The 15,197-nt window shown below is 33.0% G+C and overlaps 9 non-coding genes across 9 annotated transcripts; all 9 read left to right on the forward strand.

Annotated features, from left to right (window-relative positions):
• The first annotated feature begins 505 nt into the window (after positions 1-505).
• Positions 506-579, forward strand: TRNAI-AAU (transfer RNA isoleucine (anticodon AAU)). The gene has a single exon. It is a non-coding gene; the product is annotated as a tRNA-Ile (tRNA).
• A 790-nt stretch (positions 580-1,369) lies between these two features.
• Positions 1,370-1,443, forward strand: TRNAI-AAU (transfer RNA isoleucine (anticodon AAU)). The gene has a single exon. It is a non-coding gene; the product is annotated as a tRNA-Ile (tRNA).
• A 2,098-nt stretch (positions 1,444-3,541) lies between these two features.
• TRNAI-AAU (transfer RNA isoleucine (anticodon AAU)) lies at positions 3,542-3,615 on the forward strand. Its single transcript has one exon. It is a non-coding gene; the product is annotated as a tRNA-Ile (tRNA).
• Positions 3,616-5,269: 1,654 nt separating this feature from the next.
• On the forward strand, positions 5,270-5,343 carry TRNAI-AAU (transfer RNA isoleucine (anticodon AAU)). The gene has a single exon. It is a non-coding gene; the product is annotated as a tRNA-Ile (tRNA).
• Positions 5,344-7,441: 2,098 nt separating this feature from the next.
• TRNAI-AAU (transfer RNA isoleucine (anticodon AAU)) lies at positions 7,442-7,515 on the forward strand. Its single transcript has one exon. It is a non-coding gene; the product is annotated as a tRNA-Ile (tRNA).
• A 2,964-nt stretch (positions 7,516-10,479) lies between these two features.
• On the forward strand, positions 10,480-10,553 carry TRNAI-AAU (transfer RNA isoleucine (anticodon AAU)). Its single transcript has one exon. It is a non-coding gene; the product is annotated as a tRNA-Ile (tRNA).
• A 790-nt stretch (positions 10,554-11,343) lies between these two features.
• TRNAI-AAU (transfer RNA isoleucine (anticodon AAU)) lies at positions 11,344-11,417 on the forward strand. Its single transcript has one exon. It is a non-coding gene; the product is annotated as a tRNA-Ile (tRNA).
• A 1,445-nt stretch (positions 11,418-12,862) lies between these two features.
• TRNAI-AAU (transfer RNA isoleucine (anticodon AAU)) lies at positions 12,863-12,936 on the forward strand. The gene has a single exon. It is a non-coding gene; the product is annotated as a tRNA-Ile (tRNA).
• A 580-nt stretch (positions 12,937-13,516) lies between these two features.
• TRNAI-AAU (transfer RNA isoleucine (anticodon AAU)) lies at positions 13,517-13,590 on the forward strand. The gene has a single exon. It is a non-coding gene; the product is annotated as a tRNA-Ile (tRNA).
• The last annotated feature ends 1,607 nt before the right edge of the window (positions 13,591-15,197 follow it).

The raw sequence follows: 15,197 nt of genomic DNA on the forward strand, positions 1-15,197 counted from the left end.
CTTGAAGGATTGGATGGAATCAGTAGCATTTCATCATCTGCTAATTCTTCAAAAGTATTCTATATATTTAGTGAGCCTATTCGTTTAGTCTGTTAGAGCATGAAGTTAAAAACGCAAAAGAACATAATTTCAATCAGTCTCCAAGCCAATACTTGATTCTCCTTTAATGTTGAAAATAGATGTATTTTCTTCTGTATCATGTTTACCTCCATATTTCCTTTGCGCATAAGCTGATAGAATGATTAGATGAATCAATTGAATATAGGTGATGAATATTTATTTATTGCTAAACCACGTGGAAAAAACGTTACTGGTTCAAAATTCTAACACTAAGTATGGAAATCTCTTTTGTATTGCAATTTTTTTGAAGTCATATTAGTTTCTTCATGTTGATAATATGAAAGTTAATTCATATTAAACAGCTGAAATTAAGCTTTCCAAATCTCCTGGTTGAACTATCATAAGCACTGCTTCCTGTGCTGGTTCTCCAGAAGATGTGCAAATTGGCCTGTTAGCTCAGTTGGTTAGAGCGTGGTGCTAATAACGCCAAGGTCACAGGTTCGATCCCTGTACAGGCCAAGTTTAATTCTTTGAAAAAAGATCAATTTTTCTTGTGTCTCATTGTGTACTGTTTATCTCCTTGGATCAAACGCTGCTTGAAGGATTGGATGAATACATTTGATATAATTATAGAATTAATTACTATTCTTAAAGCGCCTGGAATATCTATTAATGGTTCTAAGTTCTAACGCCAAGTAACTAAATCTCTTATTTATTGCAATTTATTGAGATCATTTTTGTTTAGTCTTGTTGATATTATATAAAGATACTATGAATGTAAACAGCTGAATATAAGCTTTCCAACTATCCCGGATTAACAATCAGTAGGACTTCATCATCAGCTTCATCTTCAATAGTATACTATATATTTAGTGAGACTATTAGTTTAGTCTGTTAGAGCATGAAGTTAAAAACGCCAAGGACATACATTCAATCAGTCTCCAAGCCAATACTTGATGCACCTTTAATGTTGAAAATAGATGTATTTTCTACTGTATCATGTTTATCTCTATATTTCCTTAGAGGAGAAGCTGATATAATGATTAGATGAATCAATTCAATATAGGTGATGAATATTTATTTATTGCTTAACCACATGGAAAAAACGTTAATGGTTCTAAGTTCTAACACTAAGTATGTAAATCTCTTTTGTATTGTAATTTTTTTTAAGTCATATTAGTTTCTTCATGCTGATAATATATAACAGTAACTTCATGGTAAACTGCTGAAATTAAGCTTTCCAAATCTCCTGGGTTAACTATCATTTGCCCTTCTTCATATGCTGGACCTCCAGGTAGTTGTGCAAAATGGCCTGTTAGCTCAGATGGTTAGAGCGTGGTGCTAATAACGCCAAGGTCACAGGTTCGATCCCTGTACAGGCCAAGTTTAATTGTTTGAACAAAGATGAACCTTTCTTGTGTCTCATTTTGGACTGTTTATCTCCTTGAATCACACGCTGCTTGAAGGATTGGATGGAAAAAGTAGCATTTAATCATCTGCTAATTCTTCAAAAGTATTCTATATATTTAGTGAGCCTATTAGTTTAGTCTGTTAGAGCATGAAGTTAAAAACGCACAGGACATAATTTCAATCAGTCTCCAAGCCAATACTTGATTCTCCTTTAATGTTGAAAATAGATGTATTTTCTTCTGTATCATGTTTACCTCTATATTTCCTTTGCGCAGAAGCTGATAGAATGATTAGATGAATCAATTGAATATAGGTGATGAATATTTATTTATTGCTAAACCACGTGGAAAAAACGTTACTGGTTCAAAATTCTAACACTAAGTATGGAAATCTCTTTTGTATTGCAATTTTTTTGAAGTCATATTAGTTTCTTCATGTTGATAATATGAAAGTTAATTCATATTAAACAGCTGAAATTAAGCTTTCCAAATCTCCCGGTTGAACTATCAGTAGCACTGCTTCCTGTGCTGGTCCTCCAGAAGATGTGCAAATTGGCCTGTTAGCTCAGTTGGTTAGAGCGCTTTGCTAATAATGCCAAGGTCACAGGTTCGATCCCTGTACAGGCCAAGTTTAATTCTTTGAAAAAAGATTAATTTTTCTTGTGTCTCATTTTGGACTGTTTATCTGCTTGGATCAAACGCTGCTTGATCGACTGGATGAATACATTTGATATAATTATAGAATGAATTACTATTCTTAAAGCGCCTGGAATATCTATTAATGGTTCTAAGTTCTAACGCCAAGTAACTAAATCTCTTATTTATTGCAATTTATTGAGATCATTTTTGTTTAGTCTTGTTGATATTATATAAAGATACTATGAATGTAAACAGCTGAATATAAGCTTTACAACTATCCCGGATTAACAATCAGTAGGACTTCATCATCAGCTTCATCTTCAATAGTATACTATATATTTAGTGAGACTATTAGTTTAGTCTGTTAGAGCATGAAGTTAAAAACGCCAAGGACATACATTCAATCAGTCTCCAAGCCAATACTTGATGCACCTTTAATGTTGAAAATAGATGTATTTTCTACTGTATCATGTTTATCTCTATATTTCCTTAGAGGAGAAGCTGATATAATGATTAGATGAATCAATTCAATATAGGTGATGAATATTTATTTATTGCTTAACCACATGGAAAAAAAGTTAATGGTTCTAAGTTCTAACACTAAGTATGTAAATCTCTTTTGTATTGTAATTTTTTTTAAGTCATATTAGTTTCTTCATGTTGATAATATATAACAATAACTTCATGGTAAACTGCTGAAATTAAGCTTTCCAAATCTCCTGGGTTAACTATCATTTGCCCTTCTTCATATGCTGGACCTCCAGGTAGTTGTGCAAAATGGCCTGTTAGCTCAGATGGTTAGAGCGTGGTGCTAATAACGCCAAGGTCACAGGTTCGATCCCTGTACCGGCCAAGTTTAATTGTTTGAACAAAGATGAATTTTTCTTGTGTCTCATTTTGGACTGTTTATCTCCTTGAATCACACGCTGCTTGAAGGATTGGATGGAATCAGTAGCATTTCATCATCTGCTAATTCTTCAAAAGTATTCTATATATTTAGTGAGCCTATTAGTTTAGTCTGTTAGAGCATGAAGTTAAAAACGCAAAGGACATAATTTCAATCAGTCTCCAAGCCAATACTTGATGCTCCTTTAATGTTGAAAATAGATGTATTTTCTTCTGTATCATGTTTACCTCCATATTTCCTTTGCGCAGAAGCTGATCAAATGATTAGATGAATGAATTGAATATAGGTGATAAATATTTATTTATTGCTAATCCACGTGGAAAAAACGTTACTGGTTCAAAATTCTAACACTAAGTATGGAAATCTCTTTTGTATTGCAATTTTTTTGAAGTCCTATTAGCTTCTTCATGTTGATAATATGAAAGTTAATTCATATTAAACAGCTGAAATTAAGCTTTCCAAATCTCCCGGTTGAACTATCATTAGCACTGCTTCCGGTGCTGGTCCTCCAGAAGATGTGAAAATTGGCCTGTTATCTCAGTTGGTTAGAGCGTGGTGCTAATAACGCCAAGGTCACAGGTTCGATCCCTGTACAGGCCAAGTTTAATTCCTTGAAAAAAGATGAATTTTTCTTGTGTCTCATTTTGGACTGTTTATCTCCTTGGATCAAACGCTGCTTGAATGATTGGATGAATACATTTGATATAATTATAGAATTAATTACTATTCTTAAAGCGCCTGGAATATCTATTAATGGTTCTAAGTTCTAACGCCAAGTAACTAAATCTCTTATTTATTGCAATTTATTGAGATCATTTTTGTTTAGTCTTGTTGATAATATATAAAGATACTATGAATGTAAACAGCTGAATATAAGCTTTCAAACTATCCCGGATTAACAATCAGTAGGACTTCATCATCTGCTTCATCTTCAGTAGTATGCTATATATTTAGTGACTCTATTAGTTTAGTCTGTTAGAGCATGAAGTTAAAAACACAAAGGACATACTTTCAATCAGTCTCCAAGCCAATACTTGATGCTCCTTTACTGTTGAAAATAGATGTATTTTCTACTGTATCATGTTTATCTCTATATTTCCTTTGAGGAGAAGCTGATAAAATGATTAGATGAATCAATTCAATATAGGTGATGAATATTTATTTATTGCTTAACCACATGGAAAAAACGTTAATGGTTCTAAGTTCTAACACTAAGTATGAAAATCTCTTTTGTATTGTTATTTTTTTTAAGTCATATTAGTTTCTTCATGTTGATAATATATAACAATAACTTCATGGTAAACTGCTGAAATTAAGCTTTCCAAATCTCCTGGGTTAACTATCATTTGCCCTTCTTCATTTGCTGGACCTCCAGGTAGTTGTGCAAAATGGCCTGTTAGCTCAGATGGTTAGAGCGTTGTGCTAATAACGCCAAGGTCACAGGTTCGATCCCTGTACAGGCCAAGTTTAATTCCTTGAAAAAAGATGAATTTTTCTTGTGTCTCATTTTGGACTGTTTATCTCCTTGGATCAAACGCTGCTTGAATGATTGGATGAATACATTTGATATAATTATAGAATTAATTACTATTCTTAAAGCGCCTGGAATATCTATTAATGGTTCTAAGTTCTAACGCCAAGTAACTAAATCTCTTATTTATTGCAATTTATTGAGATCATTTTTGTTTAGTCTTGTTGATATTATATAAAGATACTATGAATGTAAACAGCTGAATATAAGCTTTCCAACTATCCCGGATTAACAATCAGTAGGACTTCATCATCAGCTTCATCTTCAATAGTATACTATATATTTAGTGAGACTATTAGTTTAGTCTGTTAGAGCATGAAGTTAAAAACGCCAAGGACATACATTCAATCATTCTCCAAGCCAATACTTGATGCACCTTTAATGTTGAAAATAGATGTATTTTCTACTGTATCATGTTTATCTCTATATTTCCTTTGAGGAGAAGCTGATATAATGATTAGATGAATCAATTCAATATAGGTGATGAATATTTATTTATTGCTTAACCACATGGAAAAAACGTTAATGGTTCTAAGTTCTAACACTAAGTATGTAAATCTCTTTTGTATTGTAATTTTTTTTAAGTCATATTAGTTTCTTCATGCTGATAATATATAACAGTAACTTCATGGTAAACTGCTGAAATTAAGCTTTCCAAATCTCCTGGGTTAACTATCATTTGCCCTTCTTCATATGCTGGACCTCCAGGTAGTTGTGCAAAATGGCCTGTTAGCTCAGATGGTTAGAGCGTGGTGCTAATAACGCCAAGGTCACAGGTTCGATCCCTGTACAGGCCAAGTTTAATTGTTTGAACAAAGATGAACCTTTCTTGTGTCTCATTTTGGACTGTTTATCTCCTTGAATCACACGCTGCTTGAAGGATTGGATGGAAAAAGTAGCATTTAATCATCTGCTAATTCTTCAAAAGTATTCTATATATTTAGTGAGCCTATTAGTTTAGTCTGTTAGAGCATGAAGTTAAAAACGCACAGGACATAATTTCAATCAGTCTCCAAGCCAATACTTGATTCTCCTTTAATGTTGAAAATAGATGTATTTTCTTCTGTATCATGTTTACCTCTATATTTCCTTTGCGCAGAAGCTGATAGAATGATTAGATGAATCAATTGAATATAGGTGATGAATATTTATTTATTGCTAAACCACGTGGAAAAAACGTTACTGGTTCAAAATTCTAACACTAAGTATGGAAATCTCTTTTGTATTGCAATTTTTTTGAAGTCATATTAGTTTCTTCATGTTGATAATATGAAAGTTAATTCATATTAAACAGCTGAAATTAAGCTTTCCAAATCTCCCGGTTGAACTATCAGTAGCACTGCTTCCTGTGCTGGTCCTCCAGAAGATGTGCAAATTGGCCTGTTAGCTCAGTTGGTTAGAGCGCTTTGCTAATAATGCCAAGGTCACAGGTTCGATCCCTGTACAGGCCAAGTTTAATTCTTTGAAAAAAGATTAATTTTTCTTGTGTCTCATTTTGGACTGTTTATCTGCTTGGATCAAACGCTGCTTGATCGACTGGATGAATACATTTGATATAATTATAGAATGAATTACTATTCTTAAAGCGCCTGGAATATCTATTAATGGTTCTAAGTTCTAACGCCAAGTAACTAAATCTCTTATTTATTGCAATTTATTGAGATCATTTTTGTTTAGTCTTGTTGATATTATATAAAGATACTATGAATGTAAACAGCTGAATATAAGCTTTACAACTATCCCGGATTAACAATCAGTAGGACTTCATCATCAGCTTCATCTTCAATAGTATACTATATATTTAGTGAGACTATTAGTTTAGTCTGTTAGAGCATGAAGTTAAAAACGCCAAGGACATACATTCAATCAGTCTCCAAGCCAATACTTGATGCACCTTTAATGTTGAAAATAGATGTATTTTCTACTGTATCATGTTTATCTCTATATTTCCTTAGAGGAGAAGCTGATATAATGATTAGATGAATCAATTCAATATAGGTGATGAATATTTATTTATTGCTTAACCACATGGAAAAAAAGTTAATGGTTCTAAGTTCTAACACTAAGTATGTAAATCTCTTTTGTATTGTAATTTTTTTTAAGTCATATTAGTTTCTTCATGTTGATAATATATAACAATAACTTCATGGTAAACTGCTGAAATTAAGCTTTCCAAATCTCCTGGGTTAACTATCATTTGCCCTTCTTCATATGCTGGACCTCCAGGTAGTTGTGCAAAATGGCCTGTTAGCTCAGATGGTTAGAGCGTGGTGCTAATAACGCCAAGGTCACAGGTTCGATCCCTGTACCGGCCAAGTTTAATTGTTTGAACAAAGATGAATTTTTCTTGTGTCTCATTTTGGACTGTTTATCTCCTTGAATCACACGCTGCTTGAAGGATTGGATGGAATCAGTAGCATTTCATCATCTGCTAATTCTTCAAAAGTATTCTATATATTTAGTGAGCCTATTAGTTTAGTCTGTTAGAGCATGAAGTTAAAAACGCAAAGGACATAATTTCAATCAGTCTCCAAGCCAATACTTGATGCTCCTTTAATGTTGAAAATAGATGTATTTTCTTCTGTATCATGTTTACCTCCATATTTCCTTTGCGCAGAAGCTGATCGAATGATTAGATGAATGAATTGAATATAGGTGATAAATATTTATTTATTGCTAATCCACGTGGAAAAAACGTTACTGGTTCAAAATTCTAACACTAAGTATGGAAATCTCTTTTGTATTGCAATTTTTTTGAAGTCCTATTAGCTTCTTCATGTTGATAATATGAAAGTTAATTCATATTAAACAGCTGAAATTAAGCTTTCCAAATCTCCCGGTTGAACTATCATTAGCACTGCTTCCGGTGCTGGTCCTCCAGAAGATGTGAAAATTGGCCTGTTATCTCAGTTGGTTAGAGCGTGGTGCTAATAACGCCAAGGTCACAGGTTCGATCCCTGTACAGGCCAAGTTTAATTCCTTGAAAAAAGATGAATTTTTCTTGTGTCTCATTTTGGACTGTTTATCTCCTTGGATCAAACGCTGCTTGAATGATTGGATGAATACATTTGATATAATTATAGAATTAATTACTATTCTTAAAGCGCCTGGAATATCTATTAATGGTTCTAAGTTCTAACGCCAAGTAACTAAATCTCTTATTTATTGCAATTTATTGAGATCATTTTTGTTTAGTCTTGTTGATAATATATAAAGATACTATGAATGTAAACAGCTGAATATAAGCTTTCAAACTATCCCGGATTAACAATCAGTAGGACTTCATCATCTGCTTCATCTTCAGTAGTATGCTATATATTTAGTGACTCTATTAGTTTAGTCTGTTAGAGCATGAAGTTAAAAACACAAAGGACATACTTTCAATCAGTCTCCAAGCCAATACTTGATGCTCCTTTACTGTTGAAAATAGATGTATTTTCTACTGTATCATGTTTATCTCTATATTTCCTTTGAGGAGAAGCTGATAAAATGATTAGATGAATCAATTCAATATAGGTGATGAATATTTATTTATTGCTTAACCACATGGAAAAAACGTTAATGGTTCTAAGTTCTAACACTAAGTATGAAAATCTCTTTTGTATTGTTATTTTTTTTAAGTCATATTAGTTTCTTCATGTTGATAATATATAACAATAACTTCATGGTAAACTGCTGAAATTAAGCTTTCCAAATCTCCTGGGTTAACTATCATTTGCCCTTCTTCATTTGCTGGACCTCCAGGTAGTTGTGCAAAATGGCCTGTTAGCTCAGATGGTTAGAGCGTTGTGCTAATAACGCCAAGGTCACAGGTTCGATCCCTGTACAGGCCAGGTTTAATTGTTTGAACAAAGATGAATTTTTCTTGTGTCTCATTTTGGACTGTTTATCTCCTTGAATCACACGCTGCTTGAAGGATTGGATGGAATCAGTAGCATTTCATCATCTGCTAATTCTTCAAAAGTATTCTATATATTTAGTGAGCCTATTAGTTTAGTCTGTTAGAGCATGAAGTTAAAAACGCAAAAGGACATAATTTCAATCAGTCTCCAAGCCAATACTTGATTCTCCTTTAATGTTGAAAATAGATGTATTTTCTTCTGTATCATGTTTACCTCTATATTTCCTTTGCGCAGAAGCTGATAGAATGATTAGATGAATCAATTGAATATAGGTGATGAATATTTATTTATTGCTAAACCACGTGGAAAAAACGTTACTGGTTCAAAATTCTATCACTAAGTATGGAAATCTCTTTTGTATTGCAATTTTTTTGAAGTCATATTAGTTTCTTCATGTTGATAATATGAAAGTTAATTCATATTAAACAGCTGAAATTAAGCTTTCCAAATCTCCCGGTTGAACTATCATTAGCACTGCTTCCTGTGCTGGTCCTCCAGTAGATGTGCAAATTGGCCTTTTAGCTCAGTTGGTTAGATCGTGGTGCTAATAATGCCAAGGTCACAGGTTCGATCCCTGTACAGGCCAAGTTTAATTCTTTGAAAAAAGATTAATTTTTCTTGTGTCTCATTTTGGACTGTTTATCTCCTTGGATCAAACGCTGCTTGAAGGACTGGATGAATACATTTGATATAATTATAGAATTAATTATTATTCTTAAAGCGCCTGGAATATCTATTAATGGTTCTAAGTTCTAACGCCAAGTAACTAAATCTCTTATTTATAGCAATTTATTGAGATCATTTTTGTTTAGTCTTGTTGATAATATATAAAGATACTATGAATGTAAACAGCTGAATATAAGCTTTCCAACTATCCCGGATTAACAATCAGTAGGACTTCATCATCTGCTTCATCTTCAATAGTATGCTATATATTTAGTGACTCTATTAGTTTAGTCTGTTAGGGCATGAAGTTAAAAACGACAAGGACATACTTTCAATCAGTCTCCAAGCCAATACTTGATGCTCCTTTAATGTTGAAAATAGATGTATTTTCTACTGTATCATGTTTATCTCTATATTTCCTTTGAGGAGAAGCTGATACAATGATTAGATGAATCAATTCAATATAGGTGATGAATATTTATTTATTGCTTAACCACATGGAAAAAACGTTAATGGTTCTAAGTTCTAACACTAAGTATGAAAATCTCTTTTGTATTGTAATTTTTTTTAAGTCATATTAGTTTCTTCATGTTGATAATATATAACAATAACTTCATGGTAAACTGCTGAAATTAAGCTTTCCAAATCTCCTGGATTAACTATAATTTGCCCTTCTTCATTTGCTGGACCTCCGGGTAGTTGTGCAAAATGGCATGTTAGCTCAGATGGTTAGAGCGTTGTGCTAATAACGCCAAGGTCACAGGTTCGATCTCTGTACAGGCCAAGTTTAATTGTTTGAACAAAGATGAATTTTTCTTGTGTCTCATTTTGGACTGTTTATCTCCTTGAATCACACGCTGCTTGAAGGATTGGATGGAATCAGTAGCATTTCATCATCTGCTAATTCTTCAAAAGTATTCTATATATTTAGTGAGCCTATTAGTTTAGTCTGTTAGAGCATGAAGTTAAAAACGCAAAAGAACATAATTTCAATCAGTCTCCAAGCCAATACTTGATTCTCCTTTAATGTTGAAAATAGATGTATTTTCTTCTGTATCATGTTTACCTCCATATTTCCTTTGCGCAGAAGCTGATAGAATGATTAGATGAATCAATTGAATATAGGTGATGAATATTTATTTATTGCTAAACCACGTGGAAAAAACGTTACTGGTTCAAAATTCTAACACTAAGTATGGAAATCTCTTTTGTATTGCAATTTTTTTGAAGTCATATTAGTTTCTTCATGTTGATAATATGAAAGTTAATTCATATTAAACAGCTGAAATTAAGCTTTCCAAATCTCCTGGTTGAACTATCATAAGCACTGCTTCCTGTGCTGGTTCTCCAGAAGATGTGCAAATTGGCCTGTTAGCTCAGTTGGTTAGAGCGTGGTGCTAATAATGCCAAGGTCACAGGTTCGATCCCTGTACAGGCCAAGTTTAATTCTTTGAAAAAAGATCAATTTTTCTTGTGTCTCATTGTGTACTGTTTATCTCCTTGGATCAAACGCTGCTTGAAGGATTGGATGAATACATTTGATATAATTATAGAATTAATTACTATTCTTAAAGCGCCTGGAATATCTATTAATGGTTCTAAGTTCTAACGCCAAGTAACTAAATCTCTTATTTATTGCAATTTATTGAGATCATTTTTGTTTAGTCTTGTTGATATTATATAAAGATACTATGAATGTAAACAGCTGAATATAAGCTTTCCAACTATCCCGGATTAACAATCAGTAGGACTTCATCATCAGCTTCATCTTCAATAGTATACTATATATTTAGTGAGACTATTAGTTTAGTCTGTTAGAGCATGAAGTTAAAAACGCCAAGGACATACATTCAATCAGTCTCCAAGCCAATACTTGATGCACCTTTAATGTTGAAAATAGATGTATTTTCTACTGTATCATGTTTATCTCTATATTTCCTTTGAGGAGAAGCTGATATAATGATTAGATGAATCAATTCAATATAGGTGATGAATATTTATTTATTGCTTAACCACATGGAAAAAACGTTAATGGTTCTAAGTTCTAACACTAAGTATGTAAATCTCTTTTGTATTGTAATTTTTTTTAAGTCATATTAGTTTCTTCATGCTGATAATATATAACAATAACTTCATGGTAAACTGCTGAAATTAAGCTTTCCAAATCTCCTGGGTTAACTATCATTTGCACTTCTTCATATGCTGGACCTCCAGGTAGTTGTGCAAAATGGCCTGTTAGCTCAGATGGTTAGAGCGTGGTGCTAATAACGCCAAGGTCACAGGTTCGATCCCTGTACAGGCCAAGTTTAATTGTTTGAACAAAGATGAACTTTTCTTGTGTCTCATTTTGGACTGTTTATCTCCTTGAATCACACGCTGCTTGAAGGATTGGATGGAAAAAGTAGCATTTAATCATCTGCTAATTCTTCAAAAGTATTCTATATATTTAGTGAGCCTATTAGTTTAGTCTGTTAGAGCATGAAGTTAAAAACGCACAGGACATAATTTCAATCAGTCTCCAAGCCAATACTTGATTCTCCTTTAATGTTGAAAATAGATGTATTTTCTTCTGTATCATGTTTACCTCTATATTTCCTTTGCGCAGAAGCTGATAGAATGATTAGATGAATCAATTGAATATAGGTGATGAATATTTATTTATTGCTAAACCACGTGGAAAAAACGTTACTGGTTCAAAATTCTAACACTAAGTATGGAAATCTCTTTTGTATTGCAATTTTTTTGAAGTCATATTAGTTTCTTCATGTTGATAATATGAAAGTTAATTCATATTAAACAGCTGAAATTAAGCTTTCCAAATCTCCCGGTTGAACTATCAGTAGCACTGCTTCCTGTGCTGGTCCTCCAGAAGATGTGCAAATTGGCCTGTTAGCTCAGTTGGTTAGAGCGCTTTGCTAATAATGCCAAGGTCACAGGTTCGATCCCTGTACAGGCCAAGTTTAATTCTTTGAAAAAAGATTAATTTTTCTTGTGTCTCATTTTGGACTGTTTATCTGCTTGGATCAAACGCTGCTTGATCGACTGGATGAATACATTTGATATAATTATAGAATGAATTACTATTCTTAAAGCGCCTGGAATATCTATTAATGGTTCTAAGTTCTAACGCCAAGTAACTAAATCTCTTATTTATTGCAATTTATTGAGATCAGTTTTTGTTTAGTCTTGTTGATATTATATAAAGATACTATGAATGTAAACAGCTGAATATAAGCTTTACAACTATCCCGGATTAACAATCAGTAGGACTTCATCATCAGCTTCATCTTCAATAGTATACTATATATTTAGTGAGACTATTAGTTTAGTCTGTTAGAGCATGAAGTTAAAAACGCCAAGGACATACATTCAATCAGTCTCCAAGCCAATACTTGATGCACCTTTAATGTTGAAAATAGATGTATTTTCTACTGTATCATGTTTATCTCTATATTTCCTTAGAGGAGAAGCTGATATAATGATTAGATGAATCAATTCAATATAGGTGATGAATATTTATTTATTGCTTAACCACATGGAAAAAAAGTTAATGGTTCTAAGTTCTAACACTAAGTATGTAAATCTCTTTTGTATTGTAATTTTTTTTAAGTCATATTAGTTTCTTCATGTTGATAATATATAACAATAACTTCATGGTAAACTGCTGAAATTAAGCTTTCCAAATCTCCTGGGTTAACTATCATTTGCCCTTCTTCATATGCTGGACCTCCAGGTAGTTGTGCAAAATGGCCTGTTAGCTCAGATGGTTAGAGCGTGGTGCTAATAACGCCAAGGTCACAGGTTCGATCCCTGTACAGGCCAAGTTTAATTGTTTGAACAAAGATGAATTTTTCTTGTGTCTCATTTTGGACTGTTTATCTCCTTGAATCACACGCTGCTTGAAGGATTGGATGGAATCAGTAGCATTTCATCATCTGCTAATTCTTCAAAAGTATTCTATATATTTAGTGAGCCTATTAGTTTAGTCTGTTAGAGCATGAAGTTAAAAACGCAAAGGACATAATTTCAATCAGTCTCCAAGCCAATACTTGATGCTCCTTTAATGTTGAAAATAGATGTATTTTCTTCTGTATCATGTTTACCTCCATATTTCCTTTGAGCAGAAGCTGATAGAATGATTAGATGAATGAATTGAATATAGGTGATAAATATTTATTTATTGCTAATCCACGTGGAAAAAACGTTACTGGTTCAAAATTCTAACACTAAGTATGGAAATCTCTTTTGTATTGCAATTTTTTTGAAGTCCTATTAGCTTCTTCATGTTGATAATATGAAAGTTAATTCATATTAAACAGCTGAAATTAAGCTTTCCAAATCTCCCGGTTGAACTATCATTAGCACTGCTTCCGGTGCTGGTCCTCCAGAAGATGTGAAAATTGGCCTGTTATCTCAGTTGGTTAGAGCGTGGTGCTAATAACGCCAAGGTCACAGGTTCGATCCCTGTACAGGCCAAGTTTAATTCCTTGAAAAAAGATGAATTTTTCTTGTGTCTCATTTTGGACTGTTTATCTCCTTGGATCAAACGCTGCTTGAATGATTGGATGAATACATTTGATATAATTATAGAATTAATTACTATTCTTAAAGCGCCTGGAATATCTATTAATGGTTCTAAGTTCTAACGCCAAGTAACTAAATCTCTTATTTATTGCAATTTATTGAGATCATTTTTGTTTAGTCTTGTTGATAATATATAAAGATACTATGAATGTAAACAGCTGAATATAAGCTTTCCAACTATCCCGGATTAACAATCAGTAGGACTTCATCATCTGCTTCATCTTCAGTAGTATGCTATATATTTAGTGACTCTATTAGTTTAGTCTGTTAGAGCATGAAGTTAAAAACACAAAGGACATACTTTCAATCAGTCTCCAAGCCAATACTTGATGCTCCTTTACTGTTGAAAATAGATGTATTTTCTACTGTATCATGTTTATCTCTATATTTCCTTTGAGGAGAAGCTGATAAAATGATTAGATGAATCAATTCAATATAGGTGATGAATATTTATTTATTGCTTAACCACATGGAAAAAACGTTAATGGTTCTAAGTTCTAACACTAAGTATGAAAATCTCTTTTGTATTGTAATTTTTTTTAAGTCATATTAGTTTCTTCATGTTGATAATATATAACAATAACTTCATGGTAAACTGCTGAAATTAAGCTTTCCAAATCTCCTGGGTTAACTATCATTTGCCCTTCTTCATTTGCTGGACCTCCAGGTAGTTGTGCAAAATGGCCTGTTAGCTCAGATGGTTAGAGCGTTGTGCTAATAACGCCAAGGTCACAGGTTCGATCCCTGTACAGGCCAGGTTTAATTGTTTGAACAAAGATTAATTTTTCTTGTGTCTCATTTTGGACTGTTTATCTCCTTGAATCACACGCTGCTTGAAGGATTGGATGGAATCAGTAGCATTTCATCATCTGCTAATTCTTCAAAAGTATTCTATATATTTAGTGAGCTTATTAGTTTAGTCTGTTAGAGCATGAAGTTAAAAACGCAAAAGGACATAATTTCAATCAGTCTCCAAGCCAATACTTGATTCTCCTTTAATGTTGAAAATAGATGTATTTTCTTCTGTATCATGTTTACCTCTATATTTCCTTTGTGCAGAAGCTGATAGAATGATTAGATGAATCAATTGAATATAGGTGATGAATATTTATTTATTGCTAAACCACGTGGAAAAAACGTTACTGGTTCAAAATTCTATCACTAAGTATGGAAATCTCTTTTGTATTGCAATTTTTTTGAAGTCATATTAGTTTCTTCATGTTGATAATATGAAAGTTAATTCATATTAAACAGCTGAAATTAAGCTTTCCAAATCTCCCGGTTGAACTATCATTAGCACTGCTTCCTGTGTTGGTCCTCCAGAAGATGTGCAAATTGGCCTTTTAGCTCAGTTGGTTAGATCGTGGTGCTAATAATGCCAAGGTCACAGGTTCGATCCCTGTACAGGCCAAGTTTAATTCTTTGAAAAAAGATTAATTTTTCTTGTGTCTCATTTTGGACTGTTTATCTCCTTGGATCAAACGCTGCTTGAAGGACTG

The sequence above is a fragment of the Lissotriton helveticus genome, chromosome 4_1 (assembly GCF_964261635.1).
Source record: "Lissotriton helveticus chromosome 4_1, aLisHel1.1, whole genome shotgun sequence".
Taxonomy (NCBI): domain Eukaryota; kingdom Metazoa; phylum Chordata; class Amphibia; order Caudata; family Salamandridae; genus Lissotriton; species Lissotriton helveticus.